This window comes from Myotis nattereri (genome assembly GCF_964212035.1).
Source record: "Myotis nattereri genome assembly, chromosome: Y".
NCBI classification, from domain to species: domain Eukaryota; kingdom Metazoa; phylum Chordata; class Mammalia; order Chiroptera; family Vespertilionidae; genus Myotis; species Myotis nattereri.
This window is the reverse complement of record NC_138094.1, coordinates 4,234,013-4,254,469: the sequence shown is the minus strand read 5'-3', so window position 1 is coordinate 4,254,469 and position 20,457 is coordinate 4,234,013. Positions and strand designations below refer to the sequence as shown.

At 41.3% G+C, this 20,457-nt stretch overlaps 1 pseudogene across 1 annotated transcript in view; it reads left to right on the top strand.

Moving 5' to 3' along the window:
* Positions 1 to 16,680: 16,680 nt before the first annotated feature.
* The window catches only part of LOC308512299 (lysine-specific demethylase 5D-like), a 91,014-nt pseudogene continuing 87,237 nt past the window's right edge, over positions 16,681 to 20,457 (top strand). Inside the window, exons 1-4 of the transcript in view lie at positions 16,681 to 16,701; positions 17,100 to 17,216; positions 17,469 to 17,638; positions 18,450 to 18,586. The product of the transcript in view is annotated as a lysine-specific demethylase 5D-like (transcript). The remainder of the gene's footprint in view (positions 16,702 to 17,099; positions 17,217 to 17,468; positions 17,639 to 18,449; positions 18,587 to 20,457) is intronic.

Sequence of the window (20,457 nt, the reverse complement as noted above, 5' to 3'; positions counted from 1 at the left end):
GACCCCTGTGAAAGGGTCGTTCGACCCCCAAAGGGGTTGCAAACCACAGGTTGAGAACCGCTGCTCTAGAGAATGGTAGTTTTTCACTTTGTTTTGTACACTACTAGAGGTCCTGTGCATGAATTCATGCACAGATAGGGTCCCTCAGCCTGGCTGGCAATCAAGGACTATGGGGGAGCCGGCTGGCCTGGGAGAGGGGCTGCAGGAAGTTGGCTGACCATGGAAGGTTGTCTGTGGGAGCGCACTGAACACCAGGGGGCAGCTCCTGCATTGAGCATCTGCCCCTTGGTGGTCAGTGCTTGTCATAGTGACTGGTCAACCAGTTGTTCCAGTCGTTCGGTCATAACAGTCACTTAAACTTTAATATATATAGATAATCAAAGGAGGTTACATAAGAAGGTTACATGAAATCCATTGGTGATAGTTTAGGGAGGCAGGAGAAAGCAAACAGGGTGCAGTGAACCTCTGAACTGGATTAAAATTAACATGTTTCTTTTACATAGGTGAGTGCAAGATAGTTAACAGTCAACAATCTATACTAATAAAAGGGTAATATGCTAATTAGACTGGACATCTTCTGGATGTCCTTCCAGACAAAGCCACGGTGGCAGGGCCGATGCAGAGGTGGTTAGAGGTGATCAGTAGGCAGGGGAGAGCAGTTAGAGGTGATCAGGCCAGCAGGGGAGCAGTCAGGGGCATCAGGCTGGCAGGCAGAGGTGGCGATCAGGCAGGCAGGAAGGCAAGCAGTTAGGAGCTAGTGGTCCCAGTTTGGAGAAGGTGCAGGCCGGGCTGAGGTACCCATCCCCACTCCGCTCCATGCATGAGTTTTATGCACCAGGCCTCTAGTTAACAAGGTAACAATGAAGGAATTTGTGGTCTCTGCCAGGTGTATTAATTGTGCCATGAGATGTCTGAAAAAATGAAAATTACAAGTTACCCTGTTATTATGCAGGTATGTTATTTTAGATGCAAAACACAACAAACAGGTTTAGTTAAGACAAAGATTGATTTTTGTCAGGAAAGAATCTACACTGCATACATAAACTGCTTTTTTAATTTAAAAAATTTTCATTGTAGATCATTCTTTGCGGTTACTTTAGGTCTCTATAGTTAGCAAGGCCACCATGCAGGACTTCCCTGAACTTGTCAGGTTATCATGTGGTGACTTTTTGTCCACATAGCTTTCATTTATCTTGCATTCTAAGCTCATTTCCAATATGTTTAACTACTTGTTATCCTTGATTTCCAGTGGAAGCTAGCTAGCAGGCAATTGTGAACTGTCTATGACAGCAGTTCTCAACCTGTGTGTCGCAACCCCTTTGGGGGTCCAACGACCCTTTCACAGGGGTCACCTAAGACCATCGGAAAACACATATATAATTACATATTGTTTTTGTGATTAATCACTATGCTCTAATTACGTTCAATTTGTAACAGTGAAAATACATCCTGCATATCAGATATTTACATTATGATTCATAAAAGAAGCAAAATTACAGTTATGAAGTAGCAATGAAAATAATTTTATGGTTGGGGGTCACCACAACATGAGGAACTGTATTAAAGGGTTGCAGCATTAGGAAGGTTGAGAACTACTGGTCTATGATATGTTAATATCCTGCAGCAACTTATAAGTATATTTCAATTTTTTTTAGAAATATATTCTTGCTCATGATAACTGCTTTCAATGTGTCACAAAACATATTTATGAAAAAACCCAAATATTGTTAGTGCCTATATAATAGGAAGCCTGTGTTCAGTAAATAATGTTTCATTATTTTATCTTAATTGGAAATTATTGAAATCTAGATATTCAATAATTTTCATCATTTTACTTATTATAACTCTAAGATTTTAAGTTACCAAAAAGATTTTGAGAAACTTTTTAGGTACATACATTCATATAACTGTTAAAAAGTTGACCCAAATATTTTTATCTCATTTTATATCTATTTAATGAACTTGTTCTGTTTTTTTTTAATCCTCATCTGAGGACATGTTTTTATTGACTTTAGAAGAAAGGGGAAGAGAGAAACATCAAACATCTATGGTTGGTTGCCTCCTGTAAACACCCCAACCAAAAATTGAACCTGAAAGCTAAGTATGTGCCCTGACCAGGAATGAAACTACAACCATTTTTCCTGGTGTATAGAAGGATGCTCCAACTGAGCCACCCAGCCAGGGAAGTTTATTGTTAAAAATTATACTTAAACTAGAGGCCCGGTGCACAAAAATTTGTGCACTCGTGGGGGAGTGGGGGTCCCTCAGCCCGGCCTGTGCCCTCTTGCAGTCTGGGACCCCTCGGGAGATAACGACCTGCTGGCTTAGGCCTGCTCCCGGGTGGCAGAGGGCAGGCCCAATCCCTAGGTGCAGCCCCTGGTTGGGCTCACACCAGGGCTGATCAGGGAGTTGGGGCGCTGCCCTCTGTCATGCACAGAGCAGGGCGGATCTGGAGGTTGCGATGCCACCCCTAGTCACGCTGAGGGTACGGCCGATTGGGGGGTTGGGGCACCGCACCCTGTCACACTCAAGGCAGGGTCGATAGGGAAGTTGTGGCACCACCCCCTGTCATGCACAGAGCAGGTGGATCAGGGGGTTGGAGCGCTGTCCCCTGTCATGCACAGAGCAGGGCCCATCAGGGGGGTTGGGGCTCCATACCCTGTCACACACAGAGCAGGGCTGATCAGGGTGTTGAGGAGCTCCCCACTGTCACTCACAGAGCAGGGCCCATCAGGGGGGTTGGAGCACCGCCCGCCATCACACACAGAGCAGAGCCGATCAGGGGGTTAGGGCACTGCCACTGTCACACTCAGGGCAGGGCCAATGGGGAGGTTATGGCTCTACCCCGTCACACACAGAGCAGGGCCCGTGGGGGGGGGAGTGGGGGTTGGGGCACCACCCTCTATCACCCACAGAGCAGGGCTGATCAGGGGGTTTGGGCGCTGTCCCCTGTCACGCTGATCCCGGTGCCGGGAGGCATATTACCCTTTTACTATATAGAATAGAGGCGTGGTGCATAGGTGGGGGCTGGCTGGTTTGCCTTGAAGGGTGTCATGGATCAGGGTGGGAGTCCCCACTGGGGTGCCTGGCCAGTCTGGCTGAGGGGCTGAGGGCCGTTTTCAGGCTGTCGGGTGACTGAAGTTCCCAACCGCTCCTTTTTTTTCTTTTTTTTTTTTCTTTTTTATTCTGGGCCAGCTTTAGCTCTGAGGCCTTGGCTGCTGAAAACAGGTTTCTGGCCTTTGTTTACCGTTTGTATTTGATACAATGTTGCAGTCCGGCTGGCTGAAGCCCGGATGAGTAAAGCAGGTTTCTGGGGGTTTTTTTTAGCTTCTATATTTGCAACATAGTTGCTTAGAGTTGCAGCTGAGAGGCCGGCAAGTCAGGCGGGGAACGTTGGAGTCCTCCGTCACTGAAGCAAGCAAGCCTCCCTATTCGCATCAGCTGCCTGGCTGCCGGCCGCCATCTTGGCTGGCAGTTAATTTGCATATCTCCCTGATTAGCCAATGGGAAGGGTAGTGGTTGTATGCTAATTACCATCTTTCTCTTTTATTAGATAGGATTACTCATGATAATCTCATGAATCATTAGACAAAGTCAATTATTCTCCCAAGCTATTTTTCATGTTGACAAACCCTGCAACAGACATAAGATTAACTTAATCTAATAACCCATGTACTAATAAAATGAAAATATTATTTGTAATACTGATAACTCTAAAGACATGTCAAGGGGTGGTAAGGCGGGGAGGAGGGAGGCTAAGGGGGAGAAAATACAAGATATCTATAATACTAACAACAATAAAAATATATTAAAAAATAAAATAAAATAAAAAAGCACCTCTGTTTTAATTAGATCAACATAGTTAAAATTAGCTTTACCACCAGTTTCACAGAACCTGAAAAAATATTTGGGTTAGCTCCTGTTCTATATTTAGATAAACATTTAATTCCTTTAAGTTGATTAAACAGAGCTCTTTACAAGCGAATTATAATCAACTTTACATTTTAATTGCAAAATATATTTATACAGTATTTTTATTTAGATAGCAAAAGAGCCAGTTTTGCCATCCAGAAATGCAAAGTTCAGGGTACTGCAGGGCATGCCATTTTTAATAAGCTTAACCTATTTAAAGATATACATACATGATTTGGTTTCATAATTCTTACTAGAGGCCCGGTGCACAAACTTTATGCACAGTGGGGGTGGGGGAGGTCCCTCAGCCCTCTACAATCTAGGATCCCTCTCACAATCCAGAATGACTGGCTCCTAACAATTTACCTGCCTGACTGCCTGATGAACCTAACTGCTCTCTCCTGAAAGCCTAATCCATCAAACTGCTATTCCTTACCAACAAGATCCCCCTAATTGCCTAATTCATCTACCCTGTGGCCTGATGTCCCTAACTGCCTAAAGGCTCTCCCCTACTGGCCTGACTACCCTAACTGCCTGAATAATGTCCTGTGCTACCCTGATCCCACTAACTGCTGATCTGCTCTCCTCTCCAGGCCTGATCGACCTAACTGCTTAATTGCTGTCCTCAGCCAGCCTACTCCTCATAACTGCTTAACTGTTCTCCCCTGCCAACCTGATCCCCCTAACTGCCTTACTGCTCTCCCCCCCTGGCCTGATCCCCCTAACTGCGTAACTGTTCTACCCTGTCAGTCTGATCCCTCTAACTGCCTGCTCTCCCCTACTGGCCTGATCACCCAAACTGCCTAACTATTCTCCCCTTCTGGTCTGATCCCACTGAAGTCCAAACTGCTCTCCTCTCCTGGCCTGATATCCCTAATGCCTAAATGCTCCCCAACCAAGCCTGAACCTACTAGCTGCCTAAGTGCTCTCTCCTCCTGGCCTGATCCCTGAGACTTCTCTCCCCACCTGGTTTGATCACCCTAACAGCATAACTACTCTCCCCGGCCAGCCTTATGCCCCTAACTGCCTAACTACTCTCCCCTCTGTACTGATCCCCCTAACAGCCTAAATGCTCTACCTCCTGGCCTGATCCCCCTAACTGCCTTACTGCTCTCCCCTCCTGCCCAAATCCCCCTAAAGGCCAAATTGCTCTCCCCTGCTGGGTTAATTCCCCTAACTGCCTAACTGCTCTTCCTTGCCAGCCTGATCCCCCTCTACCTATCTGCTTTTTTTCTCCTGTCCTGATCTCCCTAAATGCCTAACTTCTGTCCCCATCTGGCCTGATCTCCCTAAACTGCCACCTCTCCCTTCTCCCTTCTACCACTGAGCTGTCCTTCCCCTCTCTGCCTTCTGGTGCAGTCCTTGCCTTCTCCTTTCTCCCAGGGCTCTGGCCTTCTCATCTTCTCCCTTTTTGTGGGGTTCTGGCCTTCTACCTTCTCCTGTCTTGTGAGGTGCTGGCCTTCTCTCTTTTCCCTTCTCCAGCATAGCCATCTTTTCCCTTCTGCCTTCTCCTATTATTCCTTCTCCCATGGCCTCTGCAAAGGGGACCGCTGTGCTGGACCGGCCCTCCTAGCCTCCAAGGCTACAGGGGTTGCAGCCACTGTGGCTTTACCAGGAAGGACATCCGGAAGACATCTCTTCTAATTAGCATCTTACCCTTTTATTAATATAGATATTAGTATCAGCTAGTGTTCCTAAAGAAGAGAAAGTTTTGGGGCCTTGAATTTCCATAACTTAAAAGTGACTCTGTCTTTGGAGTGAAAATCACCCTCATATAGTTTCACTTCCCTTTTGACTATTACATTATTGCAGGTCCCTGATAATGAATCTAGAAACCCTTGAAAATCTCCAAGTTTCCTGGGAGCACACTAAAGTCAGGAGTCAACTGCTTCTCATCTTTAGAAAACCAAACTTCCTTTATTATCAGAGACAGCAGCTACAATCCTAAATTGTATCTATAGCAAATGGTCAGAAGATGTCACCGTGAGCTCAATGATCTCACACAAAAATCAAAATTAAAAAACCACTGCAAGTAACTGAATAATAGTAAAACTAGACAATAAATTGGTCTGTGCTGTCAATACTCGAGCCAATTAAGCAGGGTTGAATCAGATATGAGCATTTACTCCAATACTGCCAGCAATAAGGGAGAGTAGCAGTCACCCACAAACATTTCTGCTTCTCCCCATAAGCCAGCTGCTTATACTGGGTAGGACAAAGATTATATGGGATGTAGGAATTACAGTAGGAATTATAGGAAGAAGGCATTGCATAATTATTACAGTCATGTGGGCTGAGATGGAGAAAGTGGGGAGGCTACCGAGATTATAGAGCAATATAGCCACAATGTTGGACAAATGAAATAATATTTTTTATGTGTGAATCTTCTAAACTCAAAGTAGAAATAAGTGTTTTGGCTATTTGAACTCAGGGACATCTTCTAATTGGATGTTTTGGAGAGAACAAAATATCAAGGACCATTCAACATAGATCAAATGCAGGACAGTTCATACAAGACCAAATGTCATGACCTTTGGTGTAGACCACATATCTTTCTAGATGTTTCAGAGAAAACCAAATGTCCAATAATCAGAGCTTTGTGTTGGAGAAGGAAGCAAAGTAGCTGCTACAAATGGCATGATCTTCTGTATATAAAAAATTCTAGGTAGCCACAGGAAAAAAAAACCCTATTTGAATAACTAAGTCTTGAAAGATTGCATGACACAAAATAAACATACAAAAATTAGTTATTTTCTTTACACTGTCATTGAACAACCCAAAAAGGGTAAAAAAATAAGTTATAATTATAGTAGCATAAAATAATAATATAATGTGAAATAAATTAATAAAAATAAAATGTTTACATTGAAAGTATAAAACTTTGTTTTAAAAATTTGTAGAATATCCACATAAATTGGAAGACACCCCTTGTTTATGAATTAGAAGACATTGTTAAGATTGCAATAGTCCCCAAATTTTTCTACAAATCCAACATATTTCCTATCTAAATCACAGATTATTTGTAGAAATACACAACTGGTCCCATAATTCATATGAAAAAACAAGGGACACACTACAATCTTGAAAAAATCTTGAGAAACAAAGCAGGACACACTTTTCCAAATTCAACACATACAACAAATCAACAGTAAATAATTCAGTTTGCTATTGACATTATGGTCTGGACATAGATTAATGAAACAGAATTAAGAATCTGAAATTGAACTCATATATTGATGACCACTATATGACTTCTCATCAAAGATGCTAAAAACAGTCAATGAGAGAAAAATGGTGGCTTCATCAAAATGGGTTGGAATACCTATTACAAAAGGTCTCAAGATCTGGGCATTTCTTACTAAACTAGAGGCCTGGTGCATGAATTTGTGTACAGGTGGGGTCCCTAGGGGCCATGTTGCTCAGTCCTGATGAGGGCCGGGCCAATTGGGGCTTGCTGGCTGGAGGAACAGAAGGAGGGACTGTGGGAGTTGGCCGGCTGACTGGGGGTGGGACCAGCTGGAGGGAGGGACCATGGGAGATAGGCTAGCCGTGGGAGGTTGGCTGTGGGAGTGCACTGACCACCAGGGGGCAGCTCCTGCATTGAGCATCTGCCTCCTGGTGGTCAGTGCACATCATAGCAACTGGTCATTCGGTCTTAAATGTAACACAGTATTTTGAAATAGGATAAGTCTGACAGGAACTCAACTGGGATAAATATAGCTAAATACAACAAGAAATAAACATGAAATTAACCCAATTGTGTGTGTGTGTGTGTGTGTGTGTGTGTGTCTAAGCCTCCCTTATAGTAAAACTTTTAATGTGAATCTTCTATCTCCTTTAGTGTAGCAAGTAAATAAAACTAGGGCAGCGGTTCTCAACCTATGGGTCATGACCCCTTTGGGGGTTGAATGACCCTTTCACAGGGATCGCCTAAGACCATCGGAAAACACATATATAATTACATATTGTTTACAGTAGCAAAACCTCTGATTTGGGGACAACTATTATACACACCTCTCAGAGAGGTGTTACCAGATAGAATTGGCCCCTGAGCCATTGGAAAGGTCTGTCCCCAACCTTGATACTATCTTCTCATATGAATGAATTTATATGAGAGACCTCGACTATGTTGTGAAAAGCCAGTTTATTAAAGCAAATAAAGCATGCATTTTTATTGAAAAAAGCAAGAGCAAAGCAAGCAAAGCTATATATCTGGCTTATGAAGCACAGATGGGCTCTCAGCTAATCTGAAGAGTGAGTTGGGTGAGGGTCTGGGGCATTATATACCTCCTGATCATATGCCTCAGAATTTCTCTGCTAAGTATTTTGGTACCGATTAATTCTCATGATCATTTTTTTTTTTTTTTTTTTTTTTTTTTTTACTTTGTGTGGCCTTCCCAGAAATCATGAGAAGCACCTGGAAACTTTATCTTGCCAAGCCTTGAGATTGCTAGATTCTCTATTTAGGGAGCAAAATAGCCTTTTTTTTTTTTTTTTTCCCTTCCCTCCTCCCTTTCTGCATGCTCCCATTAGGGAAGGTTTTTTAACCATTTGCTCTCAAGTGTCCTTGACTGGGAAAGATAATGCTTGTTAGTTATAAGCTGGCTACAAATTGCCCACACTGTTGACCTTGTTTTAAATTTCCTGTCTCAGTTTCCCTATTCCTGCCCTGGAACCCTGAAACACAAACATCCCTTCCTGGATTGTATATCCCAGTGCCGAACCCATTGAGGTCTGGTGAACAAGGTGTTTATGTTTGGTAACATGGCCACACATGTAAAAGTAGTGTTGGACCATTACCCTACAGTTAACTCCTAATAAATAAAAAAAAAATTATTGTAAAAGTCAAAACTAAAACTCCTTGAAGAGAATAGAAGAATAAATCTATGACTCTGTTTTAGTCAAAGCATTCTTAGTTAAGCAGTGAAAGCCTACATGACAAAAAAAATAAACTGGATAGTCATCAAGTTAAAAATTTGTGCTTCAAAGGACATCATTACAAAAGTGAAAGACAATCCATGGAATGGGAAAAAGTTTTTCTAGTGTTTTATACTATAACTAGAGGCCCCATGCACAGATTGTTCACCAGTGGGAGCCCTTGACCCGGTCTTCAAGGATCGGGCTAAAACCAGTAGTCTGACATTTCCCAAAGCAGCAGGTGGCTGGAGAGGAGCTTCAGCCCAGGACAGGCACTGATACCACTCATCCCAGCCCCGCTGAATCTGCCATCACAGCCACCGCTCAGTAGACTCACTGCAGCTGTGCAGTCTCCATGCGCCCATCCTAGGGTGATACCGGCATGCCCATAACCAAGAAGCAGCCATCGGCAGAATCGCGCCCAGTCAGTCCCAATGCCAGTGCCAGTCCAGAAGGGGAAGGGGTGGGCAGGTGGTTGTCCACAGGAGAGGCTCATGCCACTGCTGCACTCAACAGCCATGTGTCCAATGTCTGGCACCCATTGGTCACCTGAGTGGTGCTCCCACTGTAGTAATGCACTGACTGTCAGAGGGCAGCTCCTGCATTGAGCATCTGCTCCTTGGTGTTCAGTGCACATCTTACGGACCATTCGAATGGTTGGACCATCATTTGGAATATTAGGCTTTTATATAGAGAGATGAGGATCATTTAGGTTATTTAAAACACTAACATCTAAACAACTAAAATACAAAAATTTCAATTTAAAAAGGGACAAATAATTTTAATAGACATTTCTCCACAAGAGATATACAATTGGCCACAAAACACATGAAAAGATAATCATAATCATTACTAATTATGAAAATGCTAATGAAAACCATAGTGAGATACTACTTCATAAACCCTAGGATTGCCAAATCAATAGGTCAGATAATAAGTGCTAAACTCAAAGGATTCCATTCAACAAGAGGTGGCTATAGTTGGATATTTTATTTACTTGCAGAAAGAGATGGAGATTAACATCAATATAATTTAAATGATATCATGGTACCAGGATTGTAAAATTGTTAATTAAGAGATTCTTTTTCTGAGAAACCAAGATGACGGCATAGGTAAACACCGGAGTTTGCTGCCTCGAACAACCACTTCAAAAATACAACTAAAAGACGGAACAGACATCATCCAGAACCACAGGAAGGCTGGCTGAGTGGAAATTCTACAACTACAAGGAAAGAGAAAAGCATACCGAGACTCAGAGGAGGCGCAGTATGGAAGTAAAATACTAAGGTACAAAGGTGCATGCAGAGAAGCAGAGCCCCTGTGGGCAAGACTGAGAGCAGCCATAACTGCTAGCCCCCCAAACCCTGTTGATCCCGTAGGACCCGCCCTGCCCAAGCCCTGCAGGGAGGCTTTTGCTGGATAGCCTCAGGCAAAGGCTAGATTAGTACCTCCCTAGAGATCCAGGAGCCAGGAAACCCAGTGGTCAGAGTGGGACCATCCAGTTTGCAGCCCCGTGGAACCATAAAGGACACACTCAGGGGGCAGTCTCAGTGAGCACCAAAGCCCCATTGAAGCAAGTCTTGCCCCAGAGGGGTGTCTCCAGCACAGAAGTTCTCCCACTGCAGACACAGCTGATTCTCACAGCCAATTGGCCTGGAGGTCAATTCCTCCCAGTGATAACTACAACAATCAAGGCTTAACTACAACAAGACTGTGCACAAAGCCCACAAGGGGGTGCACTAAGAGTGCTCTCCTCAGGTAATTGGGGAGGCTGAACCACTGGGCCCTAGTGGACACTCAGCACAGAAAACCACTTTATCAACACAGGGAAGCATAAAAAATGGGGAGACAAAGAAAATGGACACAAATGACAGAAATGGAGGAAATCAAACTACTGGATATAGAGTTAAAAACCACACTTTTAAGGTTTTTCAAGAATTTTCTAGAAACTGCCAATAAACTTAATGAGATCTACAAGAAAACTAATGAGACCCTCGAGGTTGTGATAAAGGACCAACTAGAAATTAAGCATACACTGACTGAAATAAAGAATATTATACAGACTCCCAACAGCAGACTAGAGGATTGCAAGAATCAAGTAAACGATTTGAAATATAAAGAAGCAAAAAAGACCCAACCAGAAAAGCAAAATGAAAAAAGAATCCAAAAATTCAAAGATAGTGTAAGGAGCCTCTGGGCCAGCTTCAAGCATACCAGCATCCGAATTATAGGGGTTCCAGAAGAAGAGAGAGAGCAAGATATTGAAAACCTATTTAAAGAAATAATGACAGAAAACTTCCCCTACCTGGTGAAAGAAATAGACTTACAAGTCCAGGAAGCGCAGAGAACCCCAAACAAAAGGAATCCAAAGAGGACCACACCAAGACACATCATAATTAAAATGCCAAGAGCAAAAGACAAAGAGAGAATTCTAAAAGCAGCAAGAGAAAGAAAGTCAGTTACCTACAAGGGAGTACCCATATGACTGACAGCTGATTTCTCAACAGAAACTTTGCAGGCCAGAAGGGAGTGGCAAGAAATATTCAGAGTGATGAATGCCAAGAACCTACAACCAAGATTACTTTATCCAGCAAAGCTATCATTCAGAATTGAAGGTCAGATAAAGAGCTTCACAGATAAGAAAAAGCTAAAGGAGTTCATCACCACCAAACCAGTATTATATGAAATGCTGAAAGATATCCTTTAAGAAGAGGAAGAAGAAGAAAAAGATAAAGATACAAATTATGAACAACAAATACGCATCTATCAACAAGAGAATTTGAAAATCAAGTGAATAATCTGATGAACAGAATGAACTGGTGATTATAATAGAATCAGGGGCATAGAAAAGGAGTGGACTGGCTATTCTTGGGGGGAAAGAGGGGAGGGGGATGCGGGAAGAGACTGGACAAAAATCCTGCACCTATGGATGAGGACAGTGGATGGGGAGTGAGGGCGGAGGGTGGGGTGGGAACTGGGTGGAGGGGAGTTATTGGGGGTGGGGGGGAAAAGGAATAAATGTAATAATCTGAACAATAAAGATTTAATTAATAAAAAAGGAGATTTTTTTTCTATATAGCCAGGTGGGATCCAGAAATCTGGTAAATCTGTAGAGAATCCCAAGGACTTTGGCTGATTACTTATCTTTGCTATAGATAGATTAGAGAAAGAGCAGTTGCATGCAGTTAATGCAAATGAAGGTGGTTGCTGTTTTTTTGTGTTTTAGATAAAGTCATTGTTGCGCATGCTCATGCCTTTTAAGTTCTTCCTCTTTAATGGGCAGGCATAACATGCTCCGTGTACCGTTTTTTAAAAAGATCCGGTGATTCTGTTTATATTGTACTCTCCCATTTGATTTGTAGAACTATTTAAAATCTTTTGACGAGCGGTTTGTCGCGCGTTTTTATCCTGGTGAAGTTCCTTTTCGTCTTCAGCTTTTACTCTGTACCTGCATTTCTCTCAGATTCTGACGTAATTGAGAGCTTAAGGATCAATCCGCGGAAGTGACAAGGCATAGGTAAAGAAGCCGGAAAAGCTCAAGGGTCAAAATACTGCATTTTCATAAATTTGACTTTGGATCTCTTCATGAAATCTGTCAGAATTATTCACCTCTCCTCTCCGTCCCCCCCCCCCACACACACACACAATTATTGAGGGACACGATTACCTTAAAAAACAAAACAAAACAAACAAACAAACCAAAACATTAAAACTGAGATCTGCGAGAATTTGTAGGCAGCTATATGTGTTAAAATAACCCTAGAATTTGTTAGAAGATTAGGTCCTGGTGGGCCTTCATTTTTTTCTAGGAGAGATTCATGCGCTAACGAAGAACGATCAAGACAAACTTTACTTATTAGAGGCTGGACAAGACATGAATTTGGGGATGGAAGAATTCTACCTGCCTCCGGAGTGCCCGGTTTTGGAACCTACCTGGACCAAATTTCGAGACCCTCTTGGATAGATTGCAAAAATCAGGCCCATCGCTGAAAAGTCGGGTATTTGCAAGATCCGCCCGCCTGAGGTAAGCCTCTGAAAATTTGAAGTGGAGGTGGTGTTTACATTGAGTGTACTGTTCTGTAACAAGGCCTTATATTTAGAACCACAAACCCTTTGATGAATTGAACGTCAGTAAAAAATTTTAACAAGGATGGGGTCAAGGATAGGTAACCAGGCATAACTCCAAGTCTCCCACTCCTAGACATCGTTGTCAAGGTCCTGATTAGACCCTTGTAACTGTAAATCAAGGACGTTTGTGTTTTCTGGGGATAAAAGCTCGCGGAACACAAAGCTTGGGGCTGTTACAGGAGGGGCCTGTGGCAGTAACTGGCCAGTTCAATAAATCCTCGTTTGCTGTTTAAGACCTAATTGGAGTCCATGGTCTTATTCTCGCGGATGTTGGTCCACAACACCCTTAGCAGTTAATTTAGTCCTTCAAATAGCCACCAATTTCTCATTTTGTAAATGTTTCATTACAGCACTCTCCATGGAAAAGCTCATATTTGATCGTCAGATTCCGTGGCCTTACAAATATAACTATTTTAGAAAAGAAAAAAAAAATCCTTTTTTAAAGAGGTTCTGCATTATGCTACTATTAAATACCATGCATATTTTTATTTTTTGAACATCCATTGAACAAAATTTCAGCGTATTAAGAATTACTTCATAGGTAACCGAAGCTACAAAAAATTGAGAATTTTTCTTACTAACCAGAGCCTTGGGATGATTTCATTTTCCCTTATGACTTCAGATGTCTTTAACCAGACATAGATTAGATTAAAAAGCAATATAGAGTCGCCATCACAATTAAACTGGTATTATTTTGGTTAAACGTTCTCCTTCGTTTCATATACTCAGAACTTCTCATTGAAACAGGTATTTGACCATGCATACTGCAATGAACCTAGACCACCAGTTTAAACTACTAATATGATATCTATAGTGTCAACTTCTTCATAGCATATGGCTCATTTGTGAGTAGCTCCGCCTAACTATAACACTGGTTTCCATCTAATTGGATGGATATGCTTTTCTCAGTATTACTAACATATTTTTAATCAGGTTTCACAGATTGCTAATGCTCAGAAGAGGTAATAACCAACCTTTTGAAATCTAACAAGTTTTTAGCTGCATTTAGTTTATCTTCATCATAACAGAAATAGGCCAGATCTTACTAAAGTGCTTCATTTTAAACAGATTTTAGGTGTAAAGTTCTTGGCTTTTGTTTTTTGTTTCCTTTTTTGTAGGAAACATACAAAAGAGAGTTTTGGATTATTAGTTTCACTCCCATTCCAATTTATGTAATTTAAAAGAGCAAAAATTTTATACTTTGGAGCAAAAAGAACAACTGAAGTTTTAAAAGATGGCTCCCTCCACCCCTCACTGCTCAGCTTCCCTCTCTCTGTCCCTCTTTCCCCAGGTTGCCAGAAATAAAATAACATTCTTTGCGTGTTTGTTCTAAAGCTCCTGGCAGCCTTCCCACAGACCCCTGGCTGGGTCAGGACTCATTTGCATTAGCATGTGTGAGACCAGCGCTAAGGGGAGGAGAGGCCCTGTTTGCAGGGAGTTTCATCAGGCGTCCCTGCCAGAAAAAGGAGAAGTTACTGTTTCTTTCTGGGAAACATTCACAGATTCATACAAGCAAGGGAGAGCAGGGGGAGCTGCCTCAGTTGTGGAGAGGTCAGTGGGTGGGGGAGCAGCCTGCCTGACTCCCAAGGCCTGACCTATCTCCTCTCCTCCTTATCAGGGGCCTGCCCCCAGAACTCTCTCCTTCGGGGTGTGCAGTCATTTAAGAGCATGACGAGAGCTTTCTTAATCACATCTATGGCCTGCAACAGGGAGAGGGAAGACACTCAGAAGCTCCAGGATAAATAAACAGCAATTTTCCTGGCTTCTAGGTGGATATTAAATCCACAAAAGCATCTTAAAAAAGGAGAAGGAGGAGAAGGAGAAGGAGGAGAAGAAGAAGAAGAAATCCCTAGAGTTTTTTTTATTTGTTTGCTTTTATCCTGTGAGTTTTTAAATAACATGTTGTCTTGGATTTAAACTTGCTTCCAGGAATCTTCGTAGCCTTGCTCAAATCCAGAGAACCAAGGGCAGGCCCCAGGGACTCCCCTGGGAGGCACCTCAGGAGTGCCAGTGGCACTATGCAAGGTGACACAAGGATTGTACCATTTGTGGAGAGGCAGGCGGGTACCTGGTATTTTATTAGGCAGGAACTCCCATAACTTTCCGTTGTTCTTTTTTAGTTCCTAGCCCAGCTATGTCTCCTTCCAGCAAGACTTTTGCCTTCTCTTTCCTAATAGCATTCATGTAAAGACTTCAGAGGAAAAGCGGAAGAATCATGATAGGAATGGCTATTATGTAGAGTGGTATTGATATGCTAGGCACTGTTCTAAATGCTTTATATAAGCTAATTCATCCTTGCTCTCAGTAACCCCAAGAGGGCAGTATTTTATTGTCCCCATTTTACAGATGAGAAGCCACAGCCCAGAGGAGTTGAGACGTTTGCCTGATGTCATGCGCCAGTCAGGAGCAGAGCCAGGATTTGCATTCAGACAGGCTGGCTCCAGAGCCCACGGTCCCTAATCATTAACTAGCCCAGCCTCTGGGGAAGTCACAGTAGCATGTAATGAGCCTCCCGCACACCGGGTCTTGTGCTCTCACCCATCACAGGGCCTTGGCACGTGCTGCATCTCCCCTCCATCCTTCAGTTCTCAGCCTGAATGGTGCTTCTTCAGAATAGCATCCCTAGAACCCAGCATCTCAATTATGTCCCCCATCCCTTTCCATGATTGCAAGGATTAAGCTTGGCAATGGCCTATTTAGTCTGTCCTCATAGACTTGGTGGTCTATGAGGATGAAGAGGGTGGATGTTTTATTTATCTCTGTAGACTCAGCTTCAGACATGCAGAAAGCACTCAATAAACACATATTGGCTAAATAAATTGAAAGAAAAAAAAAGATGAACAGACAATTCTAATTCTAATCATCTTCATCCTTTACTAATAACCAGTGTGGGGGTTTTTGTTTGTTTCTTTGTTTACTTCTAGGACTGGTAGCCCCTCTTTTCAGTAGAAGTTGACAACTTCAGATTTACTCCTAGAATCCAGAGGCTAAATGAACTAGAGGTAAACTGGAAAGTCACCTTTCTATAGTGGAATATGAGCTCTAATATTATTTTACTTACAGTTTTATAACAGTATAGTTGAGAACAAGTGAAGTCAAATATATTTTTATTGTAACTTTAGCTCCATTATTTCCTAGAATATTTATTAGTCTTGTAGAAAATCTTCTGCAAAATGCCAAGAGATTAAAGTTTTAAGTTTTTATAGGATGGGCTATATATTCTTATTTTTTTGTCTCCATACCCATATTTTATTATTTTGGATTTTCCCTGATTTCTTTAACAAAAGCAAAGTTCAGTTCACAAATTTGGTCTCCTAAATTTCCAGTTAAGGCTGGTGGTTATGTTTGTTCTTCTTGGAAAAACTGTACTATATTTAGGAATATGTCAGTAAATAGGAAAGGCAAAGCTTGTTTTTTTGTCCCCTTTTTCCTTTTATTGACTTTAGAGAGAGAGACAAAGGAGACTGAGAAAGATTGATGTGAGAACAGAAAGTCAGTCCACTGCTTCCTGTACTACCCTCACCACGGATCAAACCGGAAAACTGGGCATGTGTCCTGACCCAGATTCAAATCCGAGATCTTCTGGTGTCAGGGCAAAGCTTATTTTTTAAAGCAGTTGACACTATATTTAGCTTAGTATTAAATATGAAAAGTGTATGAATAATTTGGCATTTTCTTTACTATTACAAATTTTGGCTATGGTTAGGGGTTGGAAGTTCCAAAATGACTTATGGTAACAGAAAGGTAATTCACAAAGTAGTTTCATGCCCAAGTTTTTAGCATATGGGAAATTTTTTTTCCCCTTCAGTTCTGTATCTGTGGATACTAGATGGGTGTAGCATCTTAAGATATAAGTTGAACCTAAACACTCTTGTTCAGCTCTCATTGAGCCCAGTGATCATGTTTTACATTTCAGGATAAAGGATTTTGACTCCAGCATCACTTTCTGACTTCACCTCTCCAGTGAAAGAATCAGAATCAATTTATTTGATTTTTGTAGGTGGTAATGGTGATTTAGGCAATGAAGTCTAGGCTCTAACCTAGTATAGAACTGTAGCTAGGACAAAGTGATACTTGCTCATTTACTTTATGCTGGACCAAACTCAGATTAAGGAGTAACCCTTTCTCTTTCTGATGCTCAGACCAGAGTAAAACTGAACTATTTGGATCAAATTGCAAAATTCTGGGAATTCCAGGGTTCTTCATTAAAAATTTCCAATGTGGAGCAGAAGATCTTGGACCTCTATAGCCTTAATAAGGTAAGAGTGGTTCTATTTTCAAAAGGACAAGCAAGCAATAAGTGTTGTTTGGGAAACCCTCTGTAGTTGAACATTGTGTCTCTGAACAAAAAAGGAGAGAACATACAGCCTGCCGACATTTCTTGATAGAATCTTTGAGTCTTTGGAATGGTTGGTATTGGGGGAGTACACAGTGTCCATATTTTAAGCCTCATTGCTATTTTTAGATCTCTCCCCTCTGCCTACAGTTAACTTTACTCTTCTGTATTCTAGATTGTGATGGAGGAAGGTGGCTATGCAGCTGTTTGCAGGGACCTGGGTGAGCCCAAGTTGCCCAGTGCCTCAAATTCCCACCAGGCAAAAACATTGGATCCCTGCTACGATCCCACTATGAAAGCATCATTTACCCCTATGAAATGTTTCAGTCTGGAACCAGCCTTGTGGTGAGGGCCCTTAGCTGATTTGCAGGTGAGGGCCCTTAGCTGATTTGCAGGTTGATGTTATTTTGTGCCTTTTGCTGTCTTACCTTTTCTGGGTTGGGCTTTCTCCTGCATAGTCAATATTTAGAGAGTCTTAAGATCATTAATAGAGGTTCGAGGAAGCCCTGAAAAATATTTTGCAGCCTGTATGAATATGAAGTTTTATATTTGCTAGGCCAGCTAGATGAAAACTGTAGAATTCTTTCTTTTTGTCTATTGAATTGGTGTCTATCTACTAGAATCTCTTTATGGACAAGATTTTGCAGTAGAACTTAGAGAAAAGCAGTTCTTATTTGAGACCATCCTCCACGAAAAAGATAATTAAATAATTATGAAATTACTACACTTACTGAGAATAGTTCAAATAAAGAGTGTCTACGGATAAAACCTTGCTTTATTTGAGAATTGGGAACTGACTTAGCTGGTATTTTAAATAATGGTTTTTAAGTTTTATTATGAAAATACTTTAATACATGTGTATAAATGCATTTTTATTTAATATTCATAATTCTGTTAGAGTTGACATTTTTATTTCCATCTTTTCAGATGAGATGCTCATTTTATTCACTAGGCAAAGAAATATGTAACACATAGAGGAATGATGTAAGATGTAGTGGATGATGATAAATTTTCTGTCATTCCAAAGAACAAAAGGGGGATGGGTTAGTGTAAATTCAAAAGAAGTAGAGCTTTCTTTGCCAGAGATTTAGAATGAAGGAATACCTTTGTTATTTGCTGATAATTTAATTCCCTCCTCCCTCTCCCCCATTTCCAGCAGTGTAATACTCATCAAGTTGACAATGAGGAAAAAGACAAGTTACACAGACCCCACAGCATTCCCCTTAGACAGTCTGTGAAGCCTTCCAAGTTTAACACAGCTACAGTTTCTGGGGGGAAAGACTACAGCCTGACGTAAGTGCTTCTTTTTTTCCACCCATAAACTGCTAACATTTATCTGGAACTTGGTTTAGTTGACAGTTTATTTCTATAAGACACTGTTGTTGTTTTTATGTGTGTTTCTTTTTAATCCTTACCCAGATATATGTTTTCTTTGGTTTTTGGGGAGAGAAGAAGGGAGAGAGAGACAAAAACAGAGAGAAAGAGGAACAACGATGTGAGAGAGAAAATATCAATAAAATGCATGCCTCTGGTATGCATCCTGCTCAAAAATTGAACCTGCTACCTTTTTTGGTGTACTGGAGGACGTTCTAGCTAACTGAGCCACTCGGCCAGGGCTAAGACACTGTTTTGTTGTGCTTTTTTTAAAATTTAGCTTCCTCAAGATTGTATTAATTAAAAGTGAATGAGTTATTTTGTCTCATGGGTATGACTTTCAGTATTTTTGGTTTTGTAGTCTAACTTTTATAGATTTTAAGAGCAATCATTTTTGTAAATTATCCTTTTAAGGGTTTAATTTTTGTGAATCTTTGTGATGGTTTTCACAAAAGTACAATGTACAGTTGTTTTTTGTTGCATTCATCAGTCAGATGTCATACAATAGGTAGTGATGCACGAGAAGTGTAGGAAACAAAATTTATTATACTCAAGAGACATGGCTTGCTACAAAGGCCACAGCAAAAAGCATGTCCATAGGTTAGGAAGCAGAAGGGGCAAGAGTGAGGGGAAAGCCTCTGACATCACTTTTATTGGTGCTTTTGAGGGAATGGCAAGGCAAGGCAGAATATGGTTTAGGATTTAATAGTTTGCTAGTTTGAATAATTTTCATAGGCTGTAACCTCTGGGGGTGGGCCCTAATTGCCTAGCACTTGGTGTTGGAATGATTAAGGCAGAGGAAATAAGGCTCTGGATTAATTTGTTTGCGTATCAATGGAATACTCTGCTGCATCACTTGCTATCTTTAACAATTGGCTGTCCTGAGAGGGGCCCTCTCTTTTAAGCTAAAAAGGATTTTTAAGATGTCAAACATCCTAGAGAAAATAAATATAAACAATTTAGTCATAAAATTTATCTTGCTAAGTCTATTTCTATGTCCACTACATTTTCACAAAATTTGGAAGTTTTCTTAAACATGTCTGGGGCTGAAAGTTTTTCTGACAGACCGGTTTTATTGAGCCACATGCTGGCCAGAACAGGGACCTGGTCCTGGGTCATACAGTCTAATCAGCAGCAGCAGGTGGAGAAGACAAACATGTCTGCATCCTGGGCTTGAGGGGGCTCTCTCAGACAATGAGTTTGAGGAAGAAGTTGATTTGGAAGAATTTACCCTGGCTCTACATAAAGGGACTGGAAAAGTGAAAGGGAGAAAGTTTCTGAATAGGTGACTATAGTCCATAAAAAGAAGTGTTTGCTGCTTGTGGGCAACAGTCTGAACAGTTCATTTGTAATCAGAGAGCAGTGGTAGCTGTTACCTCTACATGAGAGATGAAAGAGTGCCTAGAAGAGGGGTTGAAGTTTCTACATACATTCAGAAACCTTCAGTATTTGTTAGTTTCAGCCCCAAACTTCTTTTTAACCTAACTCTGTTAACCGATTAACATTAATTGTCTCTTCCTCTCACACTCCAGCTTGCTGTAATTTAATTTAGGACAACTCAGTGTTGTTTTTCTTGTCAGTTTCTATTCCTGAAATATCTTAAATTGGGATTAGATGGTGTATCCTTCCATATTTTGTGACTAACCATCTAATATTAAATTTTAAAATGTTTTTTAACATTAAAATATATAAAATGAAGAAAGGAGATACAGTTATCTAGTTCAGACTATAGAAATTCCTTTCAGTTCTGAATTTTATAGGTACTTTTTAAAGTTTTTTGTCAGCAGAAG